A 14,991-nucleotide genomic window follows, 5' to 3' on the forward strand; every position below is an offset into this window, starting at 1 on the left:
ATACAGACCTGTTATACAGACCTGTAATCATGTGTCTTAACCAGATTTGAAGTTGCATCAGAGATGCCTGTACGCACTCACCTCCTTCCTGTCATAGTCTCACAGCCAGCATATCCACTGGTCCCCACTAATTACTGAACAGCCACAGACTGGGATGAACTGTACTCATGGCTGTGATATTACAGAGTTGCTGTGAAACTGATTTCACACTTCAGCTAACACTAACAAAAAGAACATAACATAACCATCAGATAATTGACTGGCTCTTTATCAGAAAGCCATATTGTCAATACAAATGATTTCTGGTGTTTATCAAATCAGTACTGAGCTCCATGTCAAACACAGCCACCAGTGTTGTTCCAGCACTCAACAAGTTAACAAGAATGTTTGTACGCAATTGATTTTCATCAATTGCAGTTGCATAATACTGAGTGTTGTTCAATGTCACAGATAATTGCTTGGAATTTCTTTGATGCATATGTATTTGATGCAAATTTTCTCATTTGAACAGGACTGTCTGCTAATTTAAAGCATGTAGTGTCTTTGATGTGACAAATGTGCTCATGTTCTGTCACAGATAGAACAGCTTGTTTCTTTGAAGTGTGTTTTCAGTGTTTTCAAAAGCAATATATGGACAGAATATTTGCTAATTCTGTCAAACACTGTAATCATAATCATATCTTTTTATGCTTGAAGCCCATCATCATACATGGAACACTGACATGTACATTTTGTACCAGCATAGACAAAAGTGGTGTCGTAGATCTAAGGTGGTGTAGGAAATGTTACATATACACTGATTAATATTAAACCGTGCTGGTACATATAACCTTAACATCTAGGCTAGGATATCATTGCATCAAGGTAAACACTCAAGTTAACGTTTGATTCATTCCAAATCGTAGAGGGTGTCAGAATTTGGTATACCTAAGTTTATTGATTCATGGTGGTGTAGGAAATGTTACATATACACAGATTAATATTAAACCGTGCTGGTACATATAACCTTAACCTCTAGGCTAGGATATCATTGCATCAAGGTAAACACTCAAGTTAACGTTTGATTCATTCCAAATCGTAGAGGGTGTCAGAATTTGGTATACCTAAGTTTATTGATTCATGGTGGTGTAGGAAATGTTACATATACACAGATTAATATTAAACCGTGCCGGTACATATAACCTTAACCTCTAGGCTAGGATGTCATTGCATCAAGGTAAACACTCAAGTTAACGTTTGATTCATTCCAAATCGTAGAGGGTGTCAGAATTTGGTATACCTAAGTTTATTGATTCATGGTGGTGTAGGAAATGTTACATATACACAGATTAATATTAAACCGTGCTGGTACATATAACCTTAACCTCTAGGCTAGGATATCATTGCATCAAGGTAAACACTCAAGTTAACGTTTGATTCATTCCAAATCGTAGAGGGTGTCAGAATTTGGTATACCTAAGTTTATTGATTCATGGTGGTGTAGGAAATGTTACATATACACAGATTAATATTAAACCGTGCTGGTACATATAACCTTAACCTCTAGGCTAGGATGTCATTGCATCAAGGTAAACACTCAAGTTAACGTTTGATTCATTCCAAATCGTAGAGGGTGTCAGAATTTGGTATACCTAAGTTTATTGATTCATGGTGGTGTAGGAAATGTTACATATACACAGATTAATATTAAACCGTGCTGGTACATATAACCTTAACCTCTAGGCTAGGATATCATTGCATCAAGGTAAACACTCAAGTTAACGTTTGATTCATTCCAAATCGTAGAGGGTGTCAGAATTTGGTATACCTAAGTTTATTGATTCATGGTGGTGTAGGAAATGTTACATATACACAGATTAATATTAAACCGTGCTGGTACATATAACCTTAACCTCTAGGCTAGGATGTCATTGCATCAAGGTAAACACTCAAGTTAACGTTTGATTCATTCCAAATCGTAGAGGGTGTCAGAATTTGGTATACCTAAGTTTATTGATTCATGGGGGTGTAGGAAATGTTACATATACACAGATTAATATTAAACCGTGCTGGTACATATAACCTTAACCTCTAGGCTAGGATGTCATTGCATCAAGGTAAACACTCAAGTTAACGTTTGATTCATTCCAAATCGTAGAGGGTGTCAGAATTTGGTATACCTAAGTTTATTGATTCATGGTGGTGTAGGAAATGTTACATATACACAGATTAATATTAAACCGTGCTGGTACATATAACCTTAACCTCTAGGCTAGGATGTCATTGCATCAAGGTAAACACTCAAGTTAACGTTTGATTCATTCCAAATCGTAGAGGGTGTCAGAATTTGGTATACCTAAGTTTATTGATTCATGGTGGTGTAGGAAATGTTACATATACACAGATTAATATTAAACCGTGCTGGTACATATAACCTTAACCTCTAGGCTAGGATATCATTGCATCAAGGTAAACACTCAAGTTAACGTTTGATTCATTCCAAATCGTAGAGGGTGTCAGAATTTGGTATACCTAAGTTTATTGATTCATGGTGGTGTAGGAAATGTTACATATACACAGATTAATATTAAACCGTGCTGGTACATATAACCTTAACCTCTAGGCTAGGATGTCATTGCATCAAGGTAAACACTCAAGTTAACGTTTGATTCATTCCAAATCGTAGAGGGTGTCAGAATTTGGTATACCTAAGTTTATTGATTCATGGTGGTGTAGGAAATGTTACATATACACAGATTAATATTAAACCGTGCTGGTACATATAACCTTAACCTCTAGGCTAGGATGTCATTGCATCAAGGTAAACACTCAAGTTAACGTTTGATTCATTCCAAATCGTAGAGGGTGTCAGAATTTGGTATACCTAAGTTTATTGATTCATGGTGGTGTAGGAAATGTTACATATACACAGATTAATATTAAACCGTGCTGGTACATATAACCTTAACCTCTAGGCTAGGATGTCATTGCATCAAGGTAAACACTCAAGTTAACGTTTGATTCATTCCAAATCGTAGAGGGTGTCAGAATTTGGTATACCTAAGTTTATTGATTCATGGTGGTGTAGGAAATGTTACATATACACAGATTAATATTAAACCGTGCTGGTACATATAACCTTAACCTCTAGGCTAGGATGTCATTGCATCAAGGTAAACACTCAAGTTAACGTTTGATTCATTCCAAATCGTAGAGGGTGTCAGAATTTGGTATACCTAAGTTTATTGATTCATGGTGGTGTAGGAAATGTTACATATACACAGATTAATATTAAACCGTGCTGGTACATATAACCTTAACCTCTAGGCTAGGATATCATTGCATCAAGGTAAACACTCAAGTTAACGTTTGATTCATTCCAAATCGTAGAGGGTGTCAGAATTTGGTATACCTAAGTTTATTGATTCATGGTGGTGTAGGAAATGTTACATATACACAGATTAATATTAAACCGTGCTGGTACATATAACCTTAACCTCTAGGCTAGGATGTCATTGCATCAAGGTAAACACTCAAGTTAACGTTTGATTCATTCCAAATCGTAGAGGGTGTCAGAATTTGGTATACCTAAGTTTATTGATTCATGGTGGTGTAGGAAATGTTACATATACACAGATTAATATTAAACCGTGCTGGTACATATAACCTTAACCTCTAGGCTAGGATGTCATTGCATCAAGGTAAACACTCAAGTTAACGTTTGATTCATTCCAAATCGTAGAGGGTGTCAGAATTTGGTATACCTAAGTTTATTGATTCATGGTGGTGTAGGAAATGTTACATATACACAGATTAATATTAAACCGTGCTGGTACATATAACCTTAACCTCTAGGCTAGGATGTCATTGCATCAAGGTAAACACTCAAGTTAACGTTTGATTCATTCCAAATCGTAGAGGGTGTCAGAATTTGGTATACCTAAGTTTATTGATTCATGGTGGTGTAGGAAATGTTACATATACACAGATTAATATTAAACCGTGCTGGTACATATAACCTTAACCTCTAGGCTAGGATATCATTGCATCAAGGTAAACACTCAAGTTAACGTTTGATTCATTCCAAATCGTAGAGGGTGTCAGAATTTGGTATACCTAAGTTTATTGATTCATGGTGGTGTAGGAAATGTTACATATACACAGATTAATATTAAACCGTGCTGGTACATATAACCTTAACCTCTAGGCTAGGATGTCATTGCATCAAGGTAAACACTCAAGTTAACGTTTGATTCATTCCAAATCGTAGAGGGTGTCAGAATTTGGTATACCTAAGTTTATTGATTCATGGTGGTGTAGGAAATGTTACATATACACAGATTAATATTAAACCGTGCTGGTACATATAACCTTAACCTCTAGGCTAGGATGTCATTGCATCAAGGTAAACACTCAAGTTAACGTTTGATTCATTCCAAATCGTAGAGGGTGTCAGAATTTGGTATACCTAAGTTTATTGATTCATGGTGGTGTAGGAAATGTTACATATACACAGATTAATATTAAACCGTGCTGGTACATATAACCTTAACCTCTAGGCTAGGATGTCATTGCATCAAGGTAAACACTCAAGTTAACGTTTGATTCATTCCAAATCGTAGAGGGTGTCAGAATTTGGTATACCTAAGTTTATTGATTCATGGTGGTGTAGGAAATGTTACATATACACAGATTAATATTAAACCGTGCTGGTACATATAACCTTAACCTCTAGGCTAGGATATCATTGCATCAAGGTAAACACTCAAGTTAACGTTTGATTCATTCCTAATAGTAGAGGGGGTCAAAATTTGGTATACCTAAGTTTATTTTCTGAGATTTCTGAAACTGGAATACAGAGATACCTACAATGACTGCAATTGTCATCTGTCAACAGGACAGTGTTTGTTTGTTTGTTTATATGTGCAGAAACTGCAAAGAAAGATGGAAGGTGATGCTTTGAACATCGTGGCTGCTTGCTAGCTCCGTTGTGTTGTTCAGTCAGACTGGGATAAAGTCCTGCCATAGCTGGTTGTGGAGGATGGGGATGATTGAAGCTCAAAACATCAAACAACTATTAACATTCAGATCTGACTTTGTAAATGTGGACATTAAATCTGGGAAATGTCGGTCATGTAGGCCAGACATCCCAATCAATGATGACAACAATTAAAGTCTGCTATCAGAAAGTGAATTAATCAGTTTAAGTGGGAAGAAGCATTCCACTACTTGCATCTGACAGATCAATTCATATAATGAAGCGTGTGATTTAGTTAACTTGTTGGAAAGATGACTGCCTCTTGAGTAAAGCTGTTCCTCTTCTGACCTGACTGGCTGGTGGACAACTGTCAGTGAAGGGAAATGTAACCAATAACTCATCATCAAGGGTGTTTGTGATCTCTGTCAGTCAGATACAGGTGTCTCCATCCCCTATGTCAAATACAGGTATCTGACCATCTTCTGTGTCATATACAGGTGTCTCAATTGTCTGTGTCAGATATAGGTGTCTCCATCACCTGTGTCAGATACGGGTGTCGCCATCGCCTGTGTCAGATACACGTGTCTCCATCCCCTATATCAGATACAGGTGTCTCCATCCCCTATGTCCCCAACCCTATAGTTTGTTGCTAGAGGCAGCTTAATAGGTTTATGTGGTAAGGTGTCTCACATAAAATGGTTTCCTGAGAGCATGTTGCTTATTTGAGATATGGAGATGTCTAAACCTTTCCATTTCAGATTACCATTAATAAAAGTAAGATAAAGTGTATCTCATCTATATGCTTTAGCGCCATGCTGAGTGTGTTTTAGCGCCATGCTGAGGTTAGTTTTACACTGCACTCAGCTATATTCCAGTTATATGATGTCAGTCTGTAAATAATCACATCTGGACAAGACAATTCAGTGATCAACACCATGAGCATCTATATGCACAAACGGGAACCAATGACATGTGACAACAAAGTCAGCAAGCCTGACCACCTGATCCCAATAGTCGCCTCTTACAACAAGCATGGGTTACTGAAGGCCAAAATTCTAAGCCGAATGGGTCAGTGTGAGGTCTGGGAGACTGCATGGATCCTTCCAGTGGAGGCCCAGGTAAAACATTACGTGTAGAAAACATTACCGCCATGTGCAGAACATCAGTAATGTGCACCTTGACATCTGATGCACTTTGTAAGATCAATGGTGCTCCTCTGACTTGACTAATGTAATTGTCTTCTTAGAAATATGTGACAGGACTTGGTAATTAAACTACAGCGAAGAAGCATGCATAAATCAGCTGAGGAGACAAGCACTCACTCTTCACTGCCAGAATGCTGCTACAGCTAACAAGTCTCAACAAGGATTGAAAGGATGATCCTACCCACATGCTGAAGGGTCAGCTCCTTCAGACTGTCCACTGTGAGAGATGATGTTTTGGGGCAACCATCTACATAACTCAATTAGGAGCTGATTGTTCTTCATACGAGCAACTAGATGAAAAATATCAGATTTTGTTGGGAATAACGTACCTCTCAACATCAAAGATTCTTCTTTTAGTCAGCAGCTTTCAGTCTGTAATTAAATATTTAATCATCATGGGATGGGTGGGGTAGCCAAGTGGTTAAAAATTCGGTCGTCATGCAGAAGACTCGGATTTGATTACCCTCATGGGTACAATGCGTTAAGCCTATTTCTGGTGTCCGCTACCTTGATATTGCTGGAAGATTGCTGTAAATGCCGCTATACCATACTCACTCAGTCAGTGTCATGGTGATGCTGACAGATAATGTACTTTATTCTGGTTCTGAGTATGTTTAATATATACCTCATCTCCAGCACTGCACATGAAGCTGTCATTTCCAAGATATGATATGGAAATGCTGGCATATTAATATATATGCAGGCACGTTTACCAGTTCCTTTTCAGTCCCAAATAATGAATTACACTGATTGAGTTCTCTGCCTTAATCTTCACTTGTTTGGCCAAGTTACCGGTGACAGACAGGACAGCAGTGGTTTACAGACCACAAGACATGGTTACCTGTGACTAAATGAGCTCCTCTTCGTAGACCTTTTGGCAAAGTAACTCATTATTGAATAGACTACAAGTTTCTGTTGGCAGATCCATTGGGCCTTGTAACTTGTGATGGATAAGACTGTGCTTCTACAAGGTCCTCTTTACTTCCAGGTGTGGTTACCTGTGACTGGACTGCAGTGAGCTTCTGATTACAGAGCTCCAGATGTGGCTACCTGTGACTCACTGGGCTATAGTGAGCTTCTGATTAGAGACCTCCAGAGATGGTTCCTTGTAACTGACTTGCATCAATACCAGCATTGCAGCACAAATAATTATTTTACTGCTGCTTCTTTTGGTGAGTTTGACCAATGTTGAAACATTTATAATGGTCACATGATTCTGCTTTGGATACAACACAAACAACCCTCACTGATAAGATGCTGTAAATGATGCATTGTGATGAGCTGCTGTACATGATGCATTCTGATGTACTGCTGTATTGTAGATGATGATTTGTGGTGAGCTGTGGTAGATGATACATTGTGATGAGCTGTTGCAGGTGATGCATTGTGATGAGCTGCTGTATTGTAGACGATGCATTGTGATGAGTTGCTGGACATGATGCATTCTGATGATCTGCTGTATTGTAGATGAAGCTTTGTGATGAGTTGCTGTAGATGATGAGCTGCTAAGGATGATGCATGGTGATGCTCATGGTGAGCTGCTGTACATGATGCATTGTGAACTGCTGTACATGATGCATTGTTGTGAGCTGCTGTACATGATGCATTGTGAGCTGCTGTACATGATGCATTGTTGTGAACTGCTGTACATGATGCATTGTGAGCTGCTGTACATGATGCATTGTTGTGAGCTGTTGTAGATGGTGCATTGTGGTGAGCTGTTGCAGGTGATGCATTGTGATGAGCTGCTGTATTGTAATGATGCATTGTGGTCAGCTGCTGTAGCTGATGCATGGTGAGGAACTGCTGTACATGATGTATTGTGATGAGCTGCTGTACATGATGTATTGTGATGAACTGCTGTACATGATGCATTGTGATGAGCTGCTGTACATGATGCATTTTGATGAGCTGCTGTACATGATGCATTTTGATGAGCTGCTGTACATGATGCATTTTGATGAGCTGCTGTACATGATGCATTGTGATGAACTGCTGTACATGATGCATTGTGATGAGCTGCTGTACATGATGCATTTTGATGAGCTGCTGTACATGATGCATTGTGATGAGCTGCTGTACATGATGCATTTTGATGAGCTGCTGTACGTGATGCATTGTGATGAGCTGCTGTACATGATGCATTTTGATGAGCTGCTGTAGTCATTTTACAGTTTTGCTGCTTGATGCAGCAATTTCTGAGACAGCAAAAGGTGTACCACTTGACTATTAAGCCACGTGGGGAACTGCACTGAAAACACCATTGAAGAAAATATCATAAATGAAATGTCATCCCAACCAATATGGCTCAATCATAAGTTTAAAAACCCAAACCTCTTCATCAGACACTGGGATTTTAACTATGTGATGAACAAGGTCTGGTTCCACATGAAGATTTGAGAAATACATATGGGATAAGGGGTACATATTCAGATCTTGAATATATTCTACATATATTACCTGAATCACGGAAAAAGACCTTAAGAGGCTACAGATATATGTATACAAATGACCTCAATATAAACTCTCTACAATGGGATTTCATAACTACAGCTAAAGGTTCAAGAACGTTTAAAGATAAATTGCTATCTGATAGTGTTTTATGACATAGTTGTCATAAATGGGAAAATATATTCAAAAATATTGATTTTGAATGGCCCTAGATCTTTAGTCTATGTTGGAAAAATCTATATTTGCACCCTGCAAAAATAATACCCAAATTCGAAAACTTTATAAAGACATGTCCATGTTGGAAAAACCTATTTCCCAAAGAAACAATGTTTTCGATAAATTCTAAAAAAAAATGGTCTCCTTTATTCCCACTATTTGATTTAGAATGACCATTGTTAACCCCGGAACTACCACATACCTACATATATATTTAACGTTTCAGCATTGTATACTCACATAGTATTACATGTATCAATATTCTTGAACCTTGCATTGATGAGAACAATAGAAGAAAAAGAAAAAAAAGTGAGCAACAGAGGAGACTTGATACCTCCAAATGCCAGGGAACTTTTCAAAGCTGGACAGTCCCAGTCAGGAGCTGCACATCAGTTTTCACCTGAGCATACTCTCATAATGAAGGGATCTGTGTAATTCAAGATCAAAGATCAAATAGATCAACGGTCATCAAACGTGTACTATTGCTATATCTGTGAAATTCACCTATTGACTGTTTGTCTCCAAATGAGAAAGATGAGATCGAAATAACCACAAATCAGGATAGTCTTCTGAATATTAATGTCAATGAAAACCATCTCCCCAACAATAGGTGCTTTTTCTTATTTCAGTACTCATCACCATTGTGGTATGGAAGACAACTATCACCGATTTATGTGGGTTAATTCCAGCTCAAGATAGGCTTACATAACAAACATGGCAAGACAGTGGCCATGTGCTCCCTGCTCCTGACAAGGGCAGTTAGAGTTATCCCCCTTACACTACCTTGCACTATGAATATCACTGGGGGCCTGTTAGGATAGAGGCCCATTTAGGGTTGTACAGTTTAGTGTAGTTTAGCTGATACCACATCCCCCTTTGTAAGAACAGAACGCTTAATCAGTGAGCAAGCCAGGAATCGAAAGTACCAAATGTACACTTAGTTGTGTCTGAAATAATCACAGAAAGTAATGTATTACTTTATGTATTATTAAACATCCATAAGATGAGAAAAAACACTAGGATTAACTTATCTTATCCCTAGCATCCTAGACTTCAGAAGTCACCGGCCTGGCTTGTCACACACTACTCCGACCTTCAGGTCAAGCCGGTTTGGCTTGGTGGACACCCTTCCTGATCTGGTGACTGGACTGTTTGGAGGAATGTCACTGCTTGACTGTGGAGACTGGTGACTGAAGTAGTTCTGAGTGATGTGAAGTTGACTGCTGTTGTGGTGGCAATACAGGATGATTTTGATTTCTTCTCAGGAGATTGTCACCTGACTTCACAAAGTAAGAATGTTTGCTTCCTTGTATACTTCAGTTTCTCATATTGTTTCAGTATCATGGACTAACAGCTTATGTCCCTCATTCACGATGGAAGATTGCGTCTTCTGTGACATGAGTCATAGTCAGAATTTGTCACTGTTTCGATTTCTTGAAAGATGACTAGTTGTGAAGAAAGCAGTTGTGATGGATGAACACTGAGAGTTGTTTGCAGATTACGCCCCACAACAACTGCACTGGACGATAACCAGATTGCGGGGTTATGGTTAACAATGCCAAATATGAGCCAGTTGCTTTCTTCAAAGTCTGTTTGATGATTTTGATGTCTCTCAGCTTCTCCGTTGCTTTGAGCATACCTTGTACTGCTAGTGATGTCATTGGAACAACAGTTATCTGAGAACTTCTTGAATACTCCTACTACAATTGAGCCTAAGTATATCTTTGTCGGGATGCTCAGCACAAGTTCATCACAGCCATGGACGGTATCCCTGAAGATAAATTTGTCTGCCACAGAAGAGTGAGTGAGTTTAGTTTTACGCCACACTCAGCACTATTCGAGCTATATGGCTGCGGTCTATAAATAATCAAGTCTGGACCAGACAATCCACTGACCCATAACATAAGCATCGATCTGTGCAATTGGGAACCGATGACGTGTCAACCAAGTTGCCACAGAAGAATTCAGGGTCAACAGAGGAGCTGATGTTACGGTAATTCCGTATGATGTCTACACACCTCAGTATCCTTCCCATCTACGGAGAAATGACAAGAGTCTGTTTGGTCCCTCAAACTCCTGCTTGAGTATTGCGCCAAACCGAAGTGCATAAACAGGAATGTCGAACCAGAACAAGAAATATATGTCTCAAGCGGTCTCACACATTATATACTAGTAGATCAGCAATCAAAGGACTGCTCCTCATCATACAAATTGATAGAGTTGACAAATGGAAAGAACATTACCCTGATTAGGGAAAATGGAAAGTAAATACATCATCAAAGTCACAGAGAATTCAAAACCTTTTGCAATTTCTACACCTAGATGTGTACCACTTCCTCTCATGGACAAGGTGAAACGTGACCTTCAGTCTGAGGAAGCCCATGGCATCATATTGAAAGTCATGTTCCTACTGAATGGTGTGCCGGCATGGTAGTGAAACATGACCTTCAGTCTGTGGAAGCACATGGCATGATATTGAAAGTCATGTTCCTACTGAATGGTGTGCCGGCATGGTAGTGAAACATGACCTTCAGTCTGTGGAAGCCCATGGCATCATATTGAAAGTCATGTTCCTACTGAATGGTGTGCCGGCATGGTAGTGAAACATGACCTTCAGTCTGTGGAAGCCCATGGCATCATATTGAAAGTCATGTTCCTACTGAATGGTGTGCCAGCATGGTAGTGAAACGTGACCTTCAATCTATGGAAGCCCATGACATCATATTAAAAGTCATGTTCCTACTGAATGGTGTGCCAGCATGGTAGTGAAACGTGACCTTCAGTCTGTGGAAGCCCATGGCATCATATTGAAAGTCATGTTCCTACTGAATGGTGTGCCAGCATGGTAGTGAAACGTGACCTTCAGTCTATGGAAGCCCATGACATCATATTGAAAGTCATGTTCCTACTGAATGGTGTGCCGGCATGGTAGTGGTTCCCAAGTCCTCAGAAAGAGTAAGGATTTGTGTCAATCTCACCAAACTAAATGAATCTGTGAGACGTGAAAATCATCAACTCCCAGCTGAAGATCACGCTTTCAGTCTATTAAGCGGAGCAAGAGTATTTACCAAACTTGATGCAAACTCAGGATTCCATCAACTCAGATTATCTGGAGAATCCAAACTTCTCACTTGTTTCATTACACCCTTTGGTCGATATTGCTTCAATCAACACACATTTGGCATTTCGTCTGCACCTGAACTATTTCAAAAGAGAATGCAACAAATCTTAGGACTGGATGATGTCATTTGTCCAATGGATGACAATGGATATGGGAGGAATCTCAGCGAACTGCATATGTGTCAATAAAATTACTCACATATGCTCCAGTTCTCGGACATTACGGACCAAATGCAGAGACGGTGTTGTCTCACACGCATCTTCCTATGGTGTGACAATCTCACCGAGGTGTGACAATGGAACATACAATCCTGTCGCAAATAGCTCCCGCTCATCGAGAGAGACAGAAACGCTACACACAGGAAAAGGAAGCACTAGCCATTACTTGGGCACATGAACACTTCCATGATTTTCTAATGGGGAAATACATCAACACTGACAATAAACCTCTTCTCGCTCCTTTTGGTGAGAGTTCTCTTGACCAATGATTCAGAATGTGTCTCATGGCATATTCATATGACATTTCTCATGTTCCTATTAGGCAGCTGTGTTCCACAGATGCACTGTCCAGTGCTCCTCTTAACTTGCCATTCCCCTGTGCGGAATTTCATCTTCTAACAGACATAAACATCTACATTGACTCTGTGAAGGTAAACTTAACAGCATCTGATAAAGGTCTGGATGAAATTCGTCTAAGTTGCGCCAAGACCATGTCTGTTCAGTCATCATGAAATACTGTCTCATGTAATGGCCAGTTTATACATCTCTGCACAAGATCTTACTGGCTACATCAAGGAGAACATTCCATGGTTGAAGGGTTCTTACTGTTTGGAAAAAGGCTGGTAGTTCCATTTTGTATGAGAACAGAAATGCTTGGTATCATTCACTCAACACACCAGGGCATAACCAAGTGCTGTGTTCGTGCAAAGAAATCTGTATGGTGGTCAGGACTTTGTTCAAACAAGTCATGATGTGTTGTCATACTCATGGTCGACCTAACCCTCATGAGCCACTCATCCCGTCAGAAATTCCTACTTGTCCATGGAGGTATCCACTGACCTGTTTGAAATTAGTTCAAGTCCATACCACCACAATCACTAGAAAAGGTTATTTATGAAACAGAGCATGTCACATCACTCATAGTTTCTGATCATTCGTGGAAGAGGTGAGAAATAGCGATTTCTAAACAAGTGTCATATACCATTTATCTTACAATTTGCTTCAAAACATATTTAACTATTGAAAGCAGTTTGTACGTTTAGGAATGAATGACATCACTTGGCTTCAAAATTACTACTCATCCCCAAGGTGTCACCCTCCAGAAAAAAGTCTGTGCCAAATCTTCACATCATCGATAATGATAATGCAAACTAAATAAGATCAATGAAAATTCACTGAACATGCTAAAACCATGATGTTCCCTGTGAATGTGGATGATTTCAGTTAGTTCTGATTGTCATGGGTGAATTTGATAACACTGGAATCACACAGCAGCTTGGTGCAGGAAGTGCATCTATATCGAAAGAATCATCATGTTTATCGCTGAAAAATGTCATCTTCACCAAATTCATCAAAGAGACAATAAAGCAAATTCATCTCCTAACGTACAAGCACTAAAGTATACCATGTCAGTTATTTTTGCAAGACAATACATGACACTTGTTGCATTGCTTCAGTAAAAGTACCACTGCTGTACATTTTAATATTCGAAGGGAATCCTGGGCTTTATCTCGAACAGTGAATTTCACATAATTGTTTACACAGGTTTCACTGATTGTTCAAGCCATTTAGAATTCATGACTTAAAAGTTAAGTTAATAAATTGTAATCAGGAAAGTAGTCAGTTGTAACTTAACCTGTCATCACCATTAAGTAGCCAATCACTGGATTAGAAATTGATTTCACACGCGTTTCATACCAGTTTTTTCACATGGGTTTCTCACCCACGGGTGTGTAAGAAGTCATTTCATTGCCAGAACTTGTCTGATACATACTGAAGAGGACTGGTGGGTTCAAGATGGATGTGGAGATGGCTTGCTACACAGCTGTCCCACTGTTGACCATGCCTACAGATCTAGGTGCACATAGGATGTGATGGCTCTTCAAAGTTACACTGCTTCCTATACCCCACCCATAACATCAGGTTAACTCTAGACAACTTGCCTTGCTTCATTTCTGAGAAGATGGAGCAGGCTTCATGAATTTTACAAAATCCAAAAATATGGGTATATCCCTGGGGTGTAGGGGTTGGGCGTGGTGGGTGGTAGTGGTGTGAAGGACATCTAAAAATCTAGAGTGTACAACACGTTTTTACAAAACACTTGTCTACACAAGACATGTCCACACCAGTTTGAAGGGAGGTTCTTAGGATTCTTGGAGACACAATCTGAACTGACTACAGAGCAATCCTATAACATGTTCCCAATTATCTATCAATCATATTCTTATTTACAGCAATGGGAAAGGATTCATTAAACAGGGAGGAATAGGTGTGGCACAACAAATGTGCACAACAAATGTTTGGACTTGCGTAAGCAAAAGAGGACCATTCCCCATAAACAGTCTGTCAACACCACTGGTATCTGGTCGGAATGTGACAGCTTGTTAATGCTGGTACAGTACATGGTTGCAGAGCATGATGTCAGCTGTAAGGACATGATAATGATCATAACTTCAGTAACGTAACTCCCAAGTGAACAGCTCTTTTTCAAGCTAGGTTATAATTAAGTGATGAAGTGATGAATCAAGAATGACGTCACTATCCACATCCATGGAGGAACAGCATAGTCCATTTCCAATTTTCCAGATGTGCTTGGGTGTTTGGTATTGGTTCCAAAACTATTTTATCTCCTGCAGTCATAATTGAAGGCAATTGATTAAGTGATTATTACAACCTGTTTCTGAAAGCAGTAATTAGAGCCATGGTACTCCATCAGACGTTCACTGGTCACGAGGGAAACATGGGTTGATGTACCTTCTATGTACCCTTCGGGCTCAGGGAACATAAACCAACATAGAGGGTACATCAACCCATGGGCCCTGA

The sequence above is a fragment of the Haliotis asinina genome, chromosome 2 (assembly GCF_037392515.1).
Source record: "Haliotis asinina isolate JCU_RB_2024 chromosome 2, JCU_Hal_asi_v2, whole genome shotgun sequence".
Lineage (NCBI taxonomy): Eukaryota > Metazoa > Mollusca > Gastropoda > Lepetellida > Haliotidae > Haliotis > Haliotis asinina.